The sequence below is a fragment of the Bidens hawaiensis genome, unplaced genomic scaffold (genome assembly GCF_021521415.1).
Source record: "Bidens hawaiensis isolate Kalapana, Puna unplaced genomic scaffold, B.hawaiensis_p1.1 tig00007372_1, whole genome shotgun sequence".
Lineage (NCBI taxonomy): Eukaryota > Viridiplantae > Streptophyta > Magnoliopsida > Asterales > Asteraceae > Bidens > Bidens hawaiensis.
The window spans coordinates 715,086-735,723 of record NW_027491509.1 but is presented as its reverse complement, the minus strand read 5'-3'; the positions used below and the strand labels follow the sequence as shown (position 1 = coordinate 735,723).

The 20,638-nt window shown below is 40.1% G+C and overlaps 1 long non-coding RNA gene across 1 annotated transcript; it reads left to right on the top strand.

Moving 5' to 3' along the window:
- The first annotated feature begins 19,299 nt into the window (after positions 1 to 19,299).
- Positions 19,300 to 20,297, top strand: LOC143634999 (uncharacterized). Its single transcript, XR_013153977.1, has 3 exons — positions 19,300 to 19,618; positions 19,720 to 19,759; positions 20,017 to 20,297. It is a non-coding gene; the product is annotated as an uncharacterized LOC143634999 (long non-coding RNA).
- Positions 20,298 to 20,638: the final 341 nt, after the last annotated feature.

Sequence of the window (20,638 nt, the reverse complement as noted above, 5' to 3'; positions counted from 1 at the left end):
TGTCAACCAATGGGGTTGGTGCGCATGCTGCGCCGAAAGTAACTTTTCAGACATAAAGCAGATTAGGTCAACAGCTCAAAAGATAAGACAACACAAAAGCAAACGGCTAGTTAAACAGAAGAAAACTCAAAGGGTTCAGCGCGAGAAGGCTAGGCGCGAAGGCAGACACAGAAGGTCAAGAGAGCGCGAGCGCGAAGGCAGACAGAACCAACCTTAACGCGTCGCGGAAAGAACTACATTTCTAAGCGCGCCGCGGGAGGAACTAAAATTCCTAGCGCGCCGCGGGAAGAACTATAATTCTTCGCGCGTCGAGGGATGAACTACGATTCTTAGCGCGCTGCGAGAAGAACTACAATCCTTAGCGCGTCGCGGGAAGAACTACCGTTCTTAGCGCGCTGCGAGAAGAATTACAATTCTTAGCGCGCTGCGAGAAGAGTTCGTCTCGCGTATCGCTGAAACAGGTGGTCTTCACGCAGGATTCCTTGTAAGGAGTCTGGCGCGTGGAGCTGCGCAGACAACCTTAGGCGGGAAGGAACAAAGGACAAGCAAAGAGTTAGAGGGAAACAAGGCGTAAGGGCGGGACGGCGACAAGAGGGAAAAGAAGGCGGAAAGAGAGGAGAGGGACGGGACGGCGGAAAGAAAGAGAGAGAAAGAGGCGGGAAGGAAAATATATTATTATTATTAAAAATAAAGTATAAGTATAAATATATATTAAATCATAAAAGAAAGAGTTCGGGTCAGAGAAACGGGTACCTGGGTAGGGTCGGATCGGGCAGATGTCACAGTCTCCCCTACTTTAAGAAATTTCGTCCCGAAATTTATCTCGAAGTAGGTTGCGCAGAGAACAGGTGCGGGTACTTGATCTTCATTTGATCTTCCCTTTCCCATGTAAACTCGGCTCCGCGCTTGGACTCCCAACGAACTTTCACGATAGGGATACGACTGCGCTTTGTTTGCTTAACCTCGCGATCCATAATCTCAACAGGCTTCTCAACGAAATGCATAGATTCATCAACTTGAACTTCATCAAGTGGAATGTGAAAGTTCTCGTCAGCTAAACACTTCTTGAGATTGGATACATGGAACGTTGGATGCACATTACTGAGCGCGGGCGGCAGGTCAAGTCTGTAGGCAACTTTTCCCACACGCGCGAGAATCTTGAATGGTCCAACATAACGAGGAGCAAGCTTACCTTTCTTCCCAAAGCGGACAACACCTTTCCAAGGCGATACTTTGAGGAGAACAAGATCACCAACTTGAAATTCGAGAGGCTTCCGCCTACGATCTGCGTAACTCTTCTGTCGGCTTCTGGCAGTCAGCAAATGATCACGGATCTCGGCGATTTTATCGGTTGTCTCTTGAACAAGTTCGGGTCCTGTGATTTGAGTTTCACCCACTTCGCTCCAACAAATCGGGGAGCGGCACTTACGACCGTAAAGTGCTTCAAATGGGGCCATACCGATACTGGAATGATAGCTGTTGTTATAAGAGAACTCGATCAAAGGCAGGTGTGAATCCCAATTACCTCCAAAATCAAGAACACAAGATCGGAGCATATCCTCAAGAGTTTGAATAGTTCGCTCAGACTGACCGTCAGTCTGAGGATGATATGCCGTACTCATGTCCAAGCGAGTTCCTAGCGCAGATTGGAGAGATTTCCAAAAGTGAGATATAAAACGGCCATCGCGATCGGATATGATGCTCAAAGGAGTACCATGGCGGCAGACAATTTCCTTGACATAAAGCTGCGCGAGCTGCTCAACACGGTAGTTTTCACGAATGGGCAGGAAGTGAGCAGATTTAGTCAATCGATCCACTATTACCCAAATGCTATCATGTTTGCTTGCTGTCAAAGGTAACTTGGTAATAAAGTCCATCGCTACACATTCCCATTTCCACGTAGGAATTTCTGGTTGTTCGAGCAAACCAGATGGGCGTTGGTGTTCAGCTTTTACTTTAGAACAAGTCAGACATTTAGCTACGAACACAGCAATATCCTTTTTCATACCGGGCCACCAATAAGTTATGCGCAAATCCTTGTACATCTTATCAGCGCCAGGATGAATAGAATACCGAGATTTGTGCGCTTCACTCAGGATATCAGCGCGAAGATTCTCATCAAAGGGAATCCAGATGCGATTGAGATAGCAGAGAATTCCACTCAGATTAGGGACAAAATGTGCTTCCGCGCCACACGCTAACTCGGCGCGAAGATTACCATTACTGATGGATGCGCGCTGCGCGTCACGAATACGCGATTCAAGGTTGCTTTGGATCGGCGCAAAGTGAAGCTGGGTGCGCGGCAAGATACAGTTAAGTTGGCAGGGTTTTCGGCTGAGCGCATCGGCTACCACATTAGCCTTACCAGGATGATACCGGATCTCACAATCGTAATCGCTGATGAGTTCGTTCCATCGGCGTTGCCTCATGTTGAGTTCCTTCTGATCAAAGATATGCTGAAGGCTTTTATGGTCAGTGTAAAGGATACATTTAGTACCATAAAGGTAGTGTCTCCAGATCTTCAAGGCAAAAACAACTGCACCAAGTTCGAGGTCGTGAGTTGTATAATTCTTTTCATGAACCTTAAGTTGCCTTGATGCGTAAGCGATAACCTTGCCTCGTTGCATAAGAACACAACCGAGACCTTGGTTGGATGCATCGCAATACACGACAAAATCATCATTACCCTCAGGTAGCGCAAGAACAGGAGCTTCACACAACAAACGCTTGAGCGTTAGAAAGGCTTCTTCTTGCTTCGAGCCCCAAATATACGGTTTACCTTTGTGCGTTAGAGCTGTTAAAGGCAAAGCGATTTTCGAGAAGTTCGAAATGAAACGCCGGTAGTAACCAGCTAAGCCCAGAAAGGAACGGATCTCAGAAGGAGAGGATGGCGTAATCCAGTTCTTGATTGCTTCAATCTTGGATGGGTCGACATGAATACCCATCTTGTTTACAACATGACCAAGAAACTGTACTTCATCAGACCAAAATTCACACTTGGAGAGCTTGGCAAAGAGCTGCTCAGCTCTAAGCTTTTGCAACACCAATCGGAGATGTTGCTCATGCTCGGCCTTGGTCTTAGAATACACCAGAACATCATCGATAAACACAATCACGAATTTATCCAAGAAAGGCCTACACACCCGATTCATTAGATCCATGAAAACGGCGGGTGCGTTGGTTAGACCGAAGGACATGACCAAGAATTCAAAATGGCCATAACGAGTTCGAAAAGCAGTCTTCGGAACATCTTCATCGCGGATGCGCAACTGGTGATAGCCAGAGCGGAGATCGATCTTCGAGAAACAGGAGGCACCTTGGAGTTGATCAAAGAGGTCGTCAATACGCGGTAAGGGATACCGGTTCTTAATGGTGAGTTTGTTCAACTCGCGGTAATCTATACACATGCGAAACGATCCATCTTTCTTTTTAACGAACAACACCGGAGCACCCCAGGGCGAAGAGCTAGGGCGAATGAATCCTTTAGCAGTCAACTCTTGAAGTTGGCTGGCCAATTCTTGCATCTCAGCGGGCGCAAGACGATAAGGAGATTTAGCTACGGGGGAAGCACCAGGGACAAGATCAATACGGAACTCGACTTCACGAGCGGGAGGGATACCAGGAAGATCATCAGGAAAAACTTCAGGGAAATCACGCACAACAGGGATATCGCGAAGCTTCTCTTCTTCAGCAGGTTTAACCACATGGGCTAGAAATGCAATACACTTCTTCCGCATGAGTCTTTGGGCTTCGGCGCAAGACATAAGTTTAAGACCACTGGAGGGTTTTTCGCCGTAAATATGAAGATCACCATTTTCTCGAGGTATGCGAATCATCTTCTTGGCGCAAATAACTTCGGCGCGATTCTTCGAGAGCCAGTCCATACCAATGATAACATCAAAGCTTCCAAGAGGCATAGGGATGAGGTCGATTAGAAAATCGTTTTCGTTAAGATTAAGCGTGCAATCTTTAATCACCGAGTTTATTAAAACAGTTTCACCATTAGCCAATTCAACTGAAAAATCTTCTTTTAAGTTATCGCGCGGTCGCGCAAGCTTCTGCTCGAAGGCGCGAGAAATAAAACTTCGATCGGCGCCAGTATCAAAAAGTATAGAAGCATAAAATCCGTTAAGCAAAAATGTACCATTAACTACGTCATTATTCGCTTGCGCTTGGTGCGCGGTTATGTTAAAAGCTCGTCCACGCGTCACTTGGTTTGAAATCTGGTTCACCGGATTCGCTTGCGTAATCTGAACTTGTAGCCTTGGGCACGCGTTCCGGAAATGACTGGGATCACCGCAGTTAAAGCACGATCTGGGTCGTGGGTTTTGGTAGGTTAGTTGTGGATTCTGCGGGTAGACTGGTGGTGTTTGCGCAATTGGGTTGGCGGGAGGGACTCTACAGTATTCGGTTGAGTGACCAATGCGGCCACATCGGTTACATTGTCGACACGGGGTCTGAGTTGGGTGGTGAAGTCTACAGGTTGGGCAAAGGGGTTGGTTTCCTGTGTAAGGTTTCTTAGGTGGCGGGGCAGGAAGTGCTGGATTGGTTAAGGCATAGTTGTGGACTACAGGAGGTGTTGGGTAGGCTGACAGGGGTTGAGGGGCGTATGCTAGAGGTTGGTAAGCGGGTTGCTGGACTATGGGCGGGTTGGTAAGCGCATAAGCCTTGCGTCTGCGCTTGAGGTTGTTACGGTTTGAGGGTTCTGGTTTGGTTTCTGTTGGTTCAGGGGCAGTCTTGGTGAGTTTGGTCTTCTCAGTTCCCCGCAGGAACAGGGTTCCTGCTCTGACATGGTTGTCGCTGAGCACAGCGGCCAACTCAATGGCGTCAGAGAGGGTAACTGGGTTTCTGGCCCATACAGAATCTTGAATTTCCATGGGGAGACCCCCAAGGAATTTCTCGATTGCTCGGCGTGAAGGGGTAACAAGGTGAGGGACCAGTAAGCTTAGCTCGTGGAAGCGCGTCGCGTACTCGCGCGCTTCGCCACTGTATTGCTTTAAGTTCCAGAATTCTTCCTCCAGGCGCTTCACTTCGTTGGGAGGGCAGAATTCTCGCGTAAGAATTTCCTTGAATTCCTCCCATGACATGCTAGAAGCAGCCTCTGCGCCACGCGCATGAGCTACTCCATTCCACCATGTAAGCGCTCTGGATTCCAGGACACTGGAAGCATATAGGGTTCGTCTGTCTGAGGGGCATTGGGTGTGAAGGAAAGTGTTTTCTATTTTCTCAAGCCACTGGAGCATCACGGTGGCTCCTTCAAGACCTGTGAACTTTGGAGGGTTACCCGCGTTAAAGGATTTAATGTTATAACTGGAGGTGTTGGTATTGTTTTGGCTCAAAGCTTGGGCTATCGCGGCGGCCATTTCCTGGGAACGTTGCTGTCTACGCATGCGCGAGGCTTCTCTTCTCTGAAATCGGCGAGATAGCGGAGGCATTCTATAAAAGTTTTAATTTTAGTTAATATCTTGGTTTTTATCGCAAAGTTTTAATCTTATAAAGCTTGGTTTCACGGAGTCAGTTACAGTCAACAGTTAAAGTAAAATAAATGATCCTAAATGCAGACTTAATAAAGGTAACAAATTCGAATCAAGAATCGACAATTCATGTATCACCATGACTTTCCGAATTCCCAATTTAAAATATACGAGTAAACGAGTATTGGAGATTGACGATTCATGTATCACCATGACTTTTCAATCTTCAATATAAAACATACAAGAAAATGAGTATTGGAGGTTGACAATTCATGTATCACCATGACTTTTCAAGTCTCCAACCTCAGAAAATAATCGTAAATGGAAATTGAAAATCAACTATTCATGTATCACCATGACTTTTCGGATTTTCAAATCCCACAAACGAATATGTAAGTAAAATCAATAAAAATCGAAATTCAACAAAAATCGAAATATCGCGAAATAAAACATAAAATCATATACTGCGCAAGCGCGAGCATATTCATAAATAACGAGTAATTAACAATAAGCGCGCAAACATGAGATTTCTCTCATGCGCGAGAAGGGACTCTTAGGTATTCTAGGCCGTTACGTCTAACCACCTATCCTAAAGTCAACGAGCTCTGATACCAATCTGTAACACCCCGACCAAAGGCGGATTATACATCGGGGCGCCACATATTGCTTCATTACTCGCGACACTATTGGTGTCAATATTTATTAATACACATTTTATCGCGCACGCGCAGCGGGGAAAATAAAGAACATAAATCAAACATAAATCAAACATAAATCAATATATTATAAATTATAACATTCAAACAACATTAACTTGTCTTGATACATTTTAATTCTAGGTCCAAAAGTGAAAACGTCCTACGTGTCCACAAGCTCCAAAACAGCTACTGCAAACCTGAACATGTGTTAAAATAAACGTCAAACACTTGCGTGTTGGTGAGAAATCAAGTTTAATACAATACATAGATAACAATAAAATCTGCGCGCAACACGTGTATGTCTGGTGTTTAACAAGGGTGCAATCAGATTGTGATCAAGCCTAGATAGATCATAGCTCATAGTTCATAGTTCAATCCGTGCTCCCAATTGAGCACAAAAACGAGAAAACATACTGTGCAAGTGTAAACAAAGAAAACCGTAAACGATAGGTCTCCCGTGTTCATCCAATGGTACCATGAAAACTTCGGAATAGGCCGAACAAAGCGGTTAATGATACACACATACAAATAAACAGCCAAGTAAACGTCCTCAACACATGGGATACTGCGCGACTAAAGTTCATAAACAGTTTTAAGACTCAAGTTTTGTATGAACACACGAACATCCCAAAGCATTTAAAATAAAAAGGGATTAGATACGAGATAACTCACATGATAAACGATGCGGTGTAAGATAAAGCAAGAACCAACTTTAAACAAGCACAAGTTAACCTATAAATAAGATTATTGTTTTAATGATTGGTTTCAAGTCTTGATTATAAGTTAGCATAATTAATAAGTATATATTACCGGAAAAGCAGGGCAGAACAGGGAGGAAGACGGAGGCAAGAGAGGGAGGCGGCAGAGAGCAAGGAAAACAGGAGAGAGTAAGTGTAGTGTGTGAAGTGTTAAGAAAATAGTACTATATATAGGCAAACCCTAGGGGACACAAACCCTAGAAAAAAAGGGAAAAGATCTCAAAAAGTAAAAGATTCCAAAAGCAAAAGATATGGAAAGATATGGCAGCTGCAGAGGCAAGATAAAGCTGTCAGGGAACAGTAAAAAGCATGGGCGGGTCAGATAAAGGTACTGGTCAAGCATGGCAAAAGCAGATTCTCAAAAGATTATGTCAGTCACTTTTTCTGTCAACCAATGGGGTTGGTGCGCATGCTGCGCCGAAAGTAACTTTTCAGACATAAAGCAGATTAGGTCAACAGCTCAAAAGATAAGACAACACAAAAGCAAACGGCTAGTTAAACAGAAGAAAACTCAAAGGGTTCAGCGCGAGAAGGCTAGGCGCGAAGGCAGACACAGAAGGTCAAGAGAGCGCGAGCGCGAAGGCAGACAGAACCAACCTTAACGCGTCGCGGAAAGAACTACATTTCTAAGCGCGCCGCGGGAGGAACTAAAATTCCTAGCGCGCCGCGGGAAGAACTATAATTCTTCGCGCGTCGAGGGATGAACTACGATTCTTAGCGCGCTGCGAGAAGAACTACAATCCTTAGCGCGTCGCGGGAAGAACTACCGTTCTTAGCGCGCTGCGAGAAGAATTACAATTCTTAGCGCGCTGCGAGAAGAGTTCGTCTCGCGTATCGCTGAAACAGGTGGTCTTCACGCAGGATTCCTTGTAAGGAGTCTGGCGCGTGGAGCTGCGCAGACAACCTTAGGCGGGAAGGAACAAAGGACAAGCAAAGAGTTAGAGGGAAACAAGGCGTAAGGGCGGGACGGCGACAAGAGGGAAAAGAAGGCGGAAAGAGAGGAGAGGGATGGGACGGCGGAAAGAAAGAGAGAGAAAGAGGCGGGAAGGAAAATATATTATTATTATTAAAAATAAAGTATAAGTATAAATATATATTAAATCATAAAAGAAAGAGTTCGGGTCAGAGAAACGGGTACCTGGGTCGGGTCGGATCGGGCAGATGTCACAACCATGTCCTGATTCGAGGGGTGTAGGTAAGGGTAAAGATAGGGAGCATATATTGCATTTGGCTTCTTGGAATGTAGGAACACTAAATAGTAAGTTGCTAGAATTGGTAGATGTGCTTAAAAGACGTAAAGTTCAGATAGCATGCCTCCAGGAGACTGAGTGGAAAGGGTATAGAGGAGCTGAGTGTAATGGGTATAAGTTGTGGTACTCGGGTCTGATGGATCTAGGAATGGAATGAGGTTTCTAGTGGCTAAGGAACAACAAACTAGTGTGGCAGAGGCGATAAGACATAATGACAGGATTATGGTATTGAGATTAGTACTAGGAGAGGAAGTGGTGGCAGTAGTTTGCGCCTATGCGCCTCATGTAGGCTTAGGGGATCAGGAGAAGAGAGAATTTTGGGATTGCCTAGACGAAATGATAGGGGGCATACCTAGGGGTGAGAGGATTTGTATAGGAGGTGATTTTAATGGATACATTGGTAAGGTTAATGACGGTTTTCAAGCAGTACATGGGGGTTTCGGTTTTGGTGATAGGAATGAGATCGGGACAGATCTTTTAGAGTTTGCGGTAGCCCATGACCTAGGTATTTTAAATTCGTATTTAAAAAAAAAGATTCACATTTGATCACTTTTAGCAGTGGCGTACGCGACACGCAAATTGACAACCTTTTGATGAGGCAAGGAGACCGACGTTGGTGGAAGGACTGCAAAGTCATACCTGGGGATACAGTTGTGGCTCAAATCGACTATTGGTGGCAAATATACTCTTCAGAAACAAGCTGATTGTCCGAGAGAGGAAATGTACACCTAGAATTCGACGGGGAAATTTGAATGATGAAAATCTTCCAATGTTTAAAGATAAACTCATGATGCAGACACTGACTCGACTAAATGGGGACTCAACTCAAATATCGGAAGATATGGCGACAAAGATAATTCAAGTAGCAAAGGAGACTCTTGGGGTCACAACAGAAAAGGCAGGTGCCCATAAGGAGTCTTGGTGGTGGAATGAGGTCGTACAAGACAAGATAAGGGACAAACAAGGATGTTTTAGGGAGCTTATGAGGTGCACTAATGAGGAGGAGCGAGTGGAATTGAGGGAGACCTACAAAAGGGAAAGAGAGAGGCGAAGAAGGCAGTATCGAAAGCAAAGAACACGACCTATAAACGGATGTATGAACGTTTAGAAACAAAAGAGGGGTAACATGCTATGTTTAAGATTGCCAAATCCAGGGAGCGTAGAAGGCAAGACCTAGGGCCTGTGAAGTTAATAAAGGATACAGATGGGCATGTACTGGTCAAGGAGGAGGACATCAAGATAAGATGGCAAACCTACTTCCACAATCTTTTTAACAATGGGAGAGCTTACCAAGAAGAATATGAAAACACAACCTTCCAATGACAACAACCAAATAACTGCTACTGCCGACGGATCACACGGGAAAAAGTGCAGACTGCACTTAGGAGAATGGGAAGGGCTAAGGAAATTGGCCCAGACAACATACCCATCGAGGTGTGGAAGTGTCTAGGAGAGGAAGGAGTCATGTGGTTAACTACTTTGTTCAATATTATCCTTAAATCTGGTAAGATTCCAGATCAGTGGAGGAGCAGCGTTGTAGTTCCTATCTATAAGAACAAAGGAGACGCCCAAGGTTGTGGTAACTATAAAGGAATCACACTACTAAGCCATACTATGAAGCTTTGGGAAAGAGTGATTGAGGTTAGACTTAGACGAGAAACTCAGGTTACAGTGAACCAATTTGGCTTCATGTCGGGGCGTTCCACCACAGAGGCAATACACCTTATAAGAAGATTGATGGAAAAGTATAAAGAGAAGAAGCGTGGCCAGCATATGGTGTTTATTGATCAAAAAAAGGCCTACAGTGTTCCACGACAAGTGCTTTGGGAGTACTTGGAAGGTAGAGGAGTCATGAGGAAATATATAGAGATAATGATGGATATGTATACTAGTAGTGCAACAAGTGTTCGTGCGCCCGTGGGGGATACTGATTTCTTCCCCGTGGAGGTATGCCTTCACCAGGGGTCAGCTTTGAGTCAGTTTCTTTTTGCAGTAGTCTTGGATGAGTTGTCAAAGTCGATCCAGGGGACGCTCCCGTGGTGCATGATGTTTGCAGACGATATTGTGCTAGTTGCTGAGAGAAAACAAGATCTAAACATGAGGCTAGAGAAGTGGCGAACAACCTTAGAGATAAAAGGTTTAAGGATTAGTCGTTCTAAGACAGAGTACCTCCACTGTGCTTTTGGTGGGGTAAATGACAATTACGACGCCCAAATCACCATTGAAGGGCAAATGGTTCCGCAGGTAACGAGGTTCAATATCCAGGATCATTTGTTCATAGCGATGGGGAACTAGACATTGATGTGACCCATCAAGTTCAGGTAGGATGGTGTGGATAGAAAGCAGCCACATTTATATTGTGCGACAAGAGATTCCCAACTAAACTAAAGGGAAAATTTTATAGGGTCGCAAGTAGACCGGTATTGCTATATGGAACAAATTGTTGGGCCATCAAGAAGGCACATGTAACACCGCGTAAATTACCCAATAAGAATTTAACCAATTATACTAACTTTTATAAGTTTAGGGACTAAAATAGAAATTCTGAAAATTTAGACTCATCGTGATACGCAACGGGGTAGTTAGTTGACCCATCGCGTATAGCGATGGACTTGCATAAAGACCCAGAAATGGGCGACGTAGCGATACGCTGCAGTCTAACCAACGAGATCATCGCGTATCGCGATGACCACGTTAATTAACCGGACACGTGTCCAACAAAGTGTCAACACGTGGCACGATATGGCAGGACATGTGTCACCACGTGACAAGGCGGTGTATATTGTGGTGCCGCGATACGCAACGGGGTAAAGAAAAACCCATTGCTTATCGCGTTGGGTTACTGAAATTGCCTATAAAAGGGGGTGATGGGCATGAAGCGATTCTCATCCCAAAATCACTTTCACAATCACATGTTTAACCTAAGGAATCGTGCCCACTGTCGTGACAAGCCGATGTGCCGTTTTCTCCAAGTTTGTGCAAGTCTTGAAGTTCTAATCAAGTTAGCATTCAACTAATCAAGTTATATCCTATAATCAAGTCGTCACTCTTTTCTTATTATCATTCCGAATTTCCGAGTAGCCGTACTAAGGTAGGGTATATGTTTAAGATGTTCAATTATAGCTTAAACTTCAATCGATGCTATGGTTTTTAACCTTGAAAGCATTTTATAAACATTCACAAACAAGTTTTCATAAATGTTAATTCTTAATGACGTAATGTTAACAAAGATATATTTTAATAGACATGTAGTAAACTGTAAGGGGGATATCACTAGTAGTGAGTTTATTGCCTAAGGAAAAGTAATTCGTACAAATCCCAATCAACTGAGGGACCCGTTTACTTACCTGGAGAAACTCACCAACGTGTTATAACCTATTAAGCCAAAGCATGCTATATCAAACGTCACATAAAACAAAGTGTTTTCATTCACAAACAAAGAGATAAACGATTTCAAGGTTAAGCTTAAAAATCATAGCTTAATCAAGAAACACCATTCAAATATTTATACAAACCTATTTATGTATAGGTTAATATCATTCTCAATCAAAGAAAGGTTTCAAACGCACCGATGATACAGGTGAATACGTTAACCTTTACAAACAGTCAAAATACATTTATACTCTATAAGATGAATGAGTTGTTTGTCTTAAAGAGTCAGTCAACGTGTACACGAGATTACGTGATCTCTAAAACGTTATAATACAAAGTAGAAAATAAAAGCAACTCAGACCGATTACACATGTTTCTGGATCTAAACATAGCTGTTCAGCCTAAACAGTCAAAGGCTACGTGGTCGCGGGCTAATAGTCATAACTAGTTCTCCATTAGGGGCTATGTGGCTCGGGGAACACTTTTGTGTGTGTAGGGTAGTGGTACAAATCCCGGAAGTAGAAATATTTCTACTGAGCCTGTACAGAAAACTATATTTGTATTGTAACTATTATTTAAATATTTTTGGATTCATACGTGTTCACCAGCACATAGCTGGCATATTTTTCCAACCCATTGTAGGTAATTAAGCATTAGTAGCAACAACAAGGATTAGAGTCTTTATAAAAATAGAAGCGCGTTACAAGATGGTTCCGTTTTTTATAAACTAAATCCTTGTAATATGAAACACATATTTTGTAAACGAATACTTGGGTATTTAATTCCCAAGTATTTTCAATGTAAACTAATATTATGTTCAACCTAAAAGTCTTCCGCTAAAATTAACCCATAAACTCTGATATATTTACAAAACATGTACCAACTTGTGGTCACACACCTAGGCCCTAAGTCTGGGTGTGACAACACAAGTGCGGAAGATGGAGGTAGCAGAGATGAGAATGCTACGTTGGATGTGTGGGCACCCAAGGTTAGACCGAATAAGAAACGTTGTGTTTCGGGAGAGATTAGGGGTAACTAACATATCATACAAGGTTAGAGATGAGAATTCTACGTTGGATGTGTGGGCACACAAGGTTAGACCGAATAAGAAACATTGTGTTTCGGGAGAGATTAGGGGTAACTAACATATCATACAAGATAAGAGAGTGGAGATTGAGATGGTTTGGGCATGTGAATAGAAGACAGGCGATGAATCCCGTTAGATCCGTAGAAAACAGTACTATAGAGGGGAAAAGGGGTAGAGGCAGACCCAAATTGACTTGGGATGAGAGGATTATGCATGATTTGATAGACCTAAACCTCTCTGAGGACATGGTTGAGGATATGAATTCTTGGAGACATAGAATTAAGGTTAATGATTTTTAGAGAGAAAAGAATACCTTAGGGGCTTCTGTTTACCTTATTTTGGTTACACACAACTATGGTATTATATATATATACACATATATATTAAGTGCTATTGTTAATTATATTATTACTGTTGACCTTTGATTTTCCTCTTTTATTCCCCCATACATATGTTTTTTAGAGCTGAGGGTCTCTCTGGAAGCCACCTCTTTATCCCTTTGGATAGAGGTACGGTGTGCCTACATCCCACCCTCCCCAGACCCTACTTATAGCTTTTCTATTGGTGGGACTTCACTGAGTATGATTGATTGAGTACTCCATGACCTTGTTGGTGATATAAACGGCTTCATTAGAAGGGTGTGGAGTGTCATGTTTCTCATCCCCCTATCTTTCATTACCTCTATCTTCCATATCAAGTTTTGCTCCCTCTTTCCAAAACTATGGAAATGCTATCTTTCTCATCCCTCCCAACCCTTAACCTTTTTCTTGCTTTAAGAGTTTGTACGGTTCGAACTATACTTCGACAATCCCCTTTTCTTTTGGCATCAACCACTGTACAATTACACTACCAAACCATACTGCATGAGCAATATCTTGTGGATGGGCAGATTTTCACACAATTATCATTTTGTCACTTCACACTACCGCACCTCGTATCACTGTCACACCCCTGCCCTAAAGATATAAAATTTCATTTATCTAATTCCGTCTTTAATGCCCATTCGTGAATAAGATTTCAGGCCTACCATGTGATCGGGCCGGTGAACGTCGATCACCCTGCCTCCTTCAAAGCTGGCACTAGCCCACTGGTTATTGTTTCCAACTGTTAATCGTTAAGGTACCTTTTTCTTGTTATACTTTAATCTTTTTGTTATAGGATGACAGTGATTTGTGTCGCTAAGTCTTGCAGAATGATGTGCATTCTACGTTTGACTATATATTGACGTTGATAGAAAGGTATGTGATACAACTGTATAACCTGATTCAATTCGCTATACACATTATCATGATAAAGGAACATTTTCTCTGTAGTTATAGGTATTTTTTAACGTTAGTTGCTGTTGTTCAGGTGGTGGTGTTGTTCAAATGGTGATGATGATGTTCCAGTGGCGTTTAGCTTGAGTTTTCAGGCTAATAATAGTTTTCTCGCCTAAAATTTTCTTCCGATGACATGCGACAAACGGTGTTAGGATTATGATAGTCAAGCTCTGTTGGTAGAAAATATGCTAAGAGGTATGACAACCAAAATTTTTTTTTGTTAGTTGGGACTATTATTTGTCAATCGCCAATAGAATAGTTGAGATTATTTAAATATATTTTTCATATATTTAATGTTATTTTTATACAATTTTCATTCATTTTTTAACATTGGCCCAAAATAGTTTCATGCAATTCTCACTGATACATAATTTAATAGGGAAAATTCCCAATATAGTCCAGGTGAAGAGAGAGATTCTCAAAATAGTTCAAAAATTTCCAAAATTCCCAAAATAGTATTTGCAAAATCATCTTCAGCGACACATTTGGATTCGTGACGTGATATTTCGTTAACCAGTCAGATGTTGACACATGTAAAGGTGAAGTGAGATTTACATTGAAATTTGTCTTCCCCGATACTTTTCAATCCAAAATCATCTCCACAGAAACCATGATTTTCCTATGAAATTTATCTGGCCCGTGAGTTTTCAAAAGTCATGGTTTTTCGCGTTTTTTGAAATTAATCTCCTCAGACGCATTTCAGATGAAATTCATCTTTATTTGAATAGAAAGAAGAGTTGCCAGAATAGATGAATTTTGTTACAACTCTATGCAATACGATGGTTTTTAGATGAAAGTTATTTTTTTTGCATAGAAAGAATAGATGTCAGAAAAGATAAATTTTGTTACAAATATATGGTATTCAATGATTTTTAGATGAAACTCATCTTTTTCGAAAGTATTGGTTTGTTCTTACATTTTTCAAACTCCACCACTAACCACCACACCACCACTATAATCTTTCCATGCATTTTACCTCTAAAGATTGAAACTTTACATCAAACCCATGATTTTTCCATGCATTTTATGTCCAAATATCGAATCTTTCTTCATACCATATCAACCACCACCACCATAGTCCACCACCGTCCGACGTCGTCCACCGCCACCATTTTCCGGCCAAACCTATTAAAAGTCCCATAATCTTTACATACATTTTTCTTCAAACCCATATCAACCACCCACCACCACCATCCACCACCTTCTTAACACTTGATACTCAACCAAAGATTAAATCTTTCTTCATACCCATATCAACCACCACCACCCACCACCATCATCCACCACCACCATCCACCACATTCTTAACACATGCCATTTAACCCTCACAACTACTTTCTTGATGAGCAAAGTTTCAATCTTTCTTCATACCCAATTTATCGGATTTTTAAAACTTTTATGGAAATCATCTGAGGAGATTAAATTCATTGGGAAATTATCATTTTTTTAAAAACTTTTTTGAAAATTATATGAGGAGATTAAATTCACTGGAAAATTATCGTTTTTTCAAACTTTTATGAAATTCATCGGAGGAGATAAATTTACCCGAAATGCATCCGAGGAGATGAATTTCAATAAAACCCGAATATCATCTTTTTTTGAAAACTCACGGGCCAGACAGATTTCATTGGAAAACCATGGTTTTTGAGGGGATGATTTTGGATTGAAAATTAACGGGGGAAGGCAAATTTCAACTAAAAAATGTCGTCACCTTTACACGTGTCAATACTTCAGTGGCTATCGAAATCTATCGGCATGAATACAAATGTCACGACAGAGATGATTTTGATGGACTATTTTAGGAATTTAAAAAAACTTTTAAAGTATTTTGGAAATCTCTTTCTTCACTTGAACTATTTTGAGAATTTTCTCAATTTATTATCATATGATATAAAGTGATATGAAATGATAGATATGATATAAGATGATATGTGATATGAGATTAGCATTAAATGTACATTTTTAACTTTTTATTAGGTAATAATTATATTTTTGTATTAAATGTTTTAAAAACTCATTCTTTCAATTTGTTTGCATTTGTCTCAATACTTCTGAAAAAGGTGCTTTGTTCATCTTCAAACTCGGATTCGTCATTTTCACTTTAAATTCTCTCGAGGACTCAATTTCTTTTGGTTCTTCAGTTGACCGACCTTCGGTGATAATTTGCCATCCAATAATTTCAAATATCAAGTAAGAAGTAAAATTTATGTTATTAGTTAATTAGAAAGGGCAAAATCAAGGGGTCTGTGGCCCTGATTAGTCAGATTTGTCCTATTTTTCAATATAAGCTTCTTATAAAAAAAACTATGAGTCATCGTAATTTATCATTTATTTTTCATGTAGCTGTTTATGTTAGAAAAAGAGAATTGAATCCAATCATCTTAATCCATAAACTTATTTTATTTTTTAATTTTAAATTATACGTTAAAAACACATGTACTCCGGTGATTGTATTTCATCTAATCTTTTATTTTTCTAAAATTTTAGCTTTTGAAAAATCATGAGTTGAACCCAATCAATGTGATTAATCCTTTTCTTTTATATAAATCCTAAATAACTTTTTTTTACAGAAATTGTCTAGTTGGATCCGGTCAACTTATATCTTTAAGTTGTTTTATTTATTATTTTGTAAAATAAAAATATAAAGAAAGCTTGAATTGTGGGTTTGTGTCCCTAGTAAATTAAATAATTAAATGCCGATTTCATAGCGTTAATTATTTATTATCAGGGTCGTCTTCGAAAATTGTGAAAATATTTTGGGCCGAACGCTAAAAGAATTTTTGGCTTTAAATTAGTTGAGTAATTGAGTTTAAACATTAAATATCTATTTGGGTGTCAGGCCGAGTCCATCGACCACCCGGTCATGCCTCATAGCCGGTTCTATTATTATAAGTTATTTATCTTGCATGATTTTTTTTATTTCTTTATGGAAATTCAGGAACAAACTATATTACTACGCTATGGATTATTTTCGTGTGTGCATGTAAGGTTATTTTTTCTTTACTCTTTAATGATATTTTCTTTTGCACACTTCAGTTTAGAAATAATTAAAGTTACAATAACGATTTTATTAGTAATATTTTTAATATGTAGAGCATATTTATTCACAATTATTAAATGCTTCTATTCACAATTATCAAAACTCACTACCACCAACTTATATGGGAGATATGAGGGATGACCCTGACTTGCCAGGGTTCTAGTCCTGATCTCACCTGGTTTTACCGGCTTCTCGCTATCGTGCCGTTTGGTGGGCGTGGAGGTCGGGTTTTATCCGGTGAATCCCTCAACAGGTGGACCGCTAGGGGCTCCGTCCGTCCGGACTAGTGGCCGGCTCGGGCTACCTTTAGCCAATGGGGGCCGCGTACGGGGTACCCGGCGTTACTTAGTTGGCCAAAAAAAAATTGTTGTTTTATTTTTCATTCGTTCAATAATATTAAAAGCTAGAAATTTACAAATACTGAAAGCAACCGGTTTTTTAAGGAACAATGCTCTTTAATTTTTATAAATTATTTACTAACCATTAAATGTTTTTATTATTTACTAACCATTAAATTATTTACTAACCGGTTTTTTAAAAAGCATTAAATGCTCTTTAATTTTTATTAATTTTTATAATTAGTGTTTTAATATAACTTTCACAATAATTAGTAGCATTAAATTCGACAATTTTTGGTTTTTGTTATGTTTTTAATGATTTAATCACAAATTCACAATATTAGATGGTAACCCAAATAAAGCCTTGGTTGGAGTCTTGGAGATTCCCCGGTAGAGGTGCACAAAAAAAGTAATAAGATTGGGCCTCTGCTTTAAGCTCGATCCTGGCCGGCCCCAATTATTTTGGCCCTTTGGTTGGAGATTCACTAGTAGAGGTGAACAAAAAATCAATATTCGGAACCGAACTCGATAAAATACACGAAACCGGGCTTTTTATACCGGGTATTTTATACCTGAAACTGTAACCGATCTTACCTGTAGGGTATGAATAAGGTATGCATTTTGAGCTCAATACCCGTACCTGGAACCATACCAGATTTATACCCGTAAATACCTAGAATTAGTCATCTTATACCCATACCCGGTTATACCAGATGCCCGATACCAATTTTTTTATTACCCGAAAAAAACTTTAGTTTTTATAGTATGTTTTTATGCTTACTTTACAACTTTTATGTTTAAGTTTTTTTAAAATGCATATTATAAAATACATAACTTGTACTTGAGTAAATTTATGGTTTTTGTAATATATTTTAATTATTTTTATAAATTACAAAGCAAATTTAATTTTTAAAAGAACTAAAATATGCATTAAAAAGTACAAATTCAAAACCAGGTAAGGACACATACCCAGTTCTAATACTCGGTTATACCTGACTCCGATCATACCCAACCCGGGTACATAGGGTTGAGTTTTTCTCCTCAATACCATACCCGAACCCTACCTGATTTCTTTCAACACCCGATTTCCAATACCTAATCATACCTGAACCGGTTTTATACCCGAAACCGGGCATTAGAAAAATCCCAATTTGTGCACCTATAAGATTCATGCCTTAGGACAAAGAAAAAATTGTTTAATCCAAACAGATATCACACTAAAGCAGGTTTGACCCAAACTGGTTCTCAACCCGACACTACCCAATGGTTTGTAAACCAGTTCGTATTTCCGCGCCTTAAAACCAGTTTGAACCCGACCCGTTTTAAAAAATTGCTTACAGAAAACCAATTAACTGATTTCAACCTAACCCTAATCAGTTCCTACAAGTTCAATAATTTCCCTCCTAAAACCGGCTTCCAACTCGAACCACTTTATAGCCAACCTTGTTTGACCAAGCTGATTTGGGCTTAGAAACTTATTTGTACACCTCTAGTTCAGGGAGGCTAGACGAATAGTCCACTTTAGCTTTATAAACCGTTTTGAAACTGAAAGTGAATTCGGTTCCTTTGAAATACGCTTGAAATTGATACGATCCTCCAATTCGAAATTGGTTTGATTATATTACCGTCAATTTAAAAGTTGTTTTACAACACAGGCCCATGTTTAACAACGTAGGCTTGTGGGCTTATACTAATAAACCCAATAATAATATTCATTTTCATTTAATTTTTGTTTTTCAGGTTACATTTTTACATGGCCGTACATATGCACGACCTAGGGCTGTATCAAATGGCTGAAGATTTTTCAAGAGAGGCTGATCGGAGGGCCCAAAACATTGGTGCTTCTTCTGGTACGTCTTTATACACCTTTTCCGTTCAATTTTAAAAGCATTATTTACCAGTTGTTCTTTATTAAATGATTGTTTGAACTTAGGGTTTATACTTACATTATTACTGTTGTAGGCCGTAGTTTTTTGGCAAACTGGTGGTGTGACCACTGGCAGATTGTTGAATGGACTCAAGAAGAATCATCTTCTCAGGTGATCATCATCTATCAAAATTTTAAATTTATTTTGGATTATTTAATGTTTATTAACTCTTTATCTGATGTAGGGTGAGGCCCGAGCCCGGGCTTGGGCTCAGATTCAGAATGATGCCCGAAATCTGGCCCATCCTCAAGGCCTGCCCTTTCAGTCAAGATTTGACATTAACGAAGCCCGGGCCCGGGAAGCCTACCGCTTATGGCAAGTTGGGCATGCAGGGAATGATGAACAACCCCGAAGGTGATGTCTTTATAGTTTATGTACCTAATATATGTTGTTACCGTTTATGTTGGTCTATTTATTTTCCACATTTTGCATACTTAACGGAGTTACTTCCGCAGGCACACCAAAGCTCGGGTTTCTCATTCGTCGCGCCGTAGGGTATGTTGCTAATACGTAGGGTTACTGACAAACGATACTAATAATCTAAATCTTTGATAAATTGATCCAAGTGGTTGGAATTTTTAAAACTAGACTTTGAGCGAGTGTTTGAGCCACATGTTCCGTTTTAGTTAATTTTTATTATTTGACCCATTTGAGATAAAACACAACTCTAATCAACTCATATATAAGTATGAGGGCTGGAATTCCATCTATGCTTTGGTTTTTAAGTAATTAAAACTTTACTTTTGTTACAGGTCAATAGATCTGGGAGGGGCAATGGTATGCAGAGGCATCCTAGCAACTAATGAATCACGGGTCTGGTAGTCACATTTTATTTATTGGAACTTCTTTATTTTTAGTGCTAAATGATACATTATTATTATTAATTATTATCAATACTATTTTATCTATCTATCCATTATGAATAATGTTATTATCATGACTACTACCTATTTATTTATTATACTATTTGTTTTTCTTTATTGCCTAAAGGTCTAGTGTTGAGTTCGTATTTCTTTTATACGATCCCACACATATGTTTCAATAGCCGGGGTTTTTTTTGGAAGCAACCTCTTTATTCCGTGGGATAGAGATATGGTTTGCTTATATCTCACCCTTCCACGCTCTGCTAATAATGCTATTAGTGGGATTTTTACCGAGTACGGTTGTTGTTTCTTAATAAATGTCTTGCGTCTCTTTGTTTCAAAGTTTTTGAAACTATAACTTATCTTTGTTTCTATCTCTCGAAGTAATTTCGTCATCTAACTGATACTTTAGACATCATAATAGGTTCTTCGTTTATATTAGTAAGTTATTGAAGTATACTAACTTTAGTGAACTTAATTGAATTTCTATTTGCTAATAATACATAGCTAT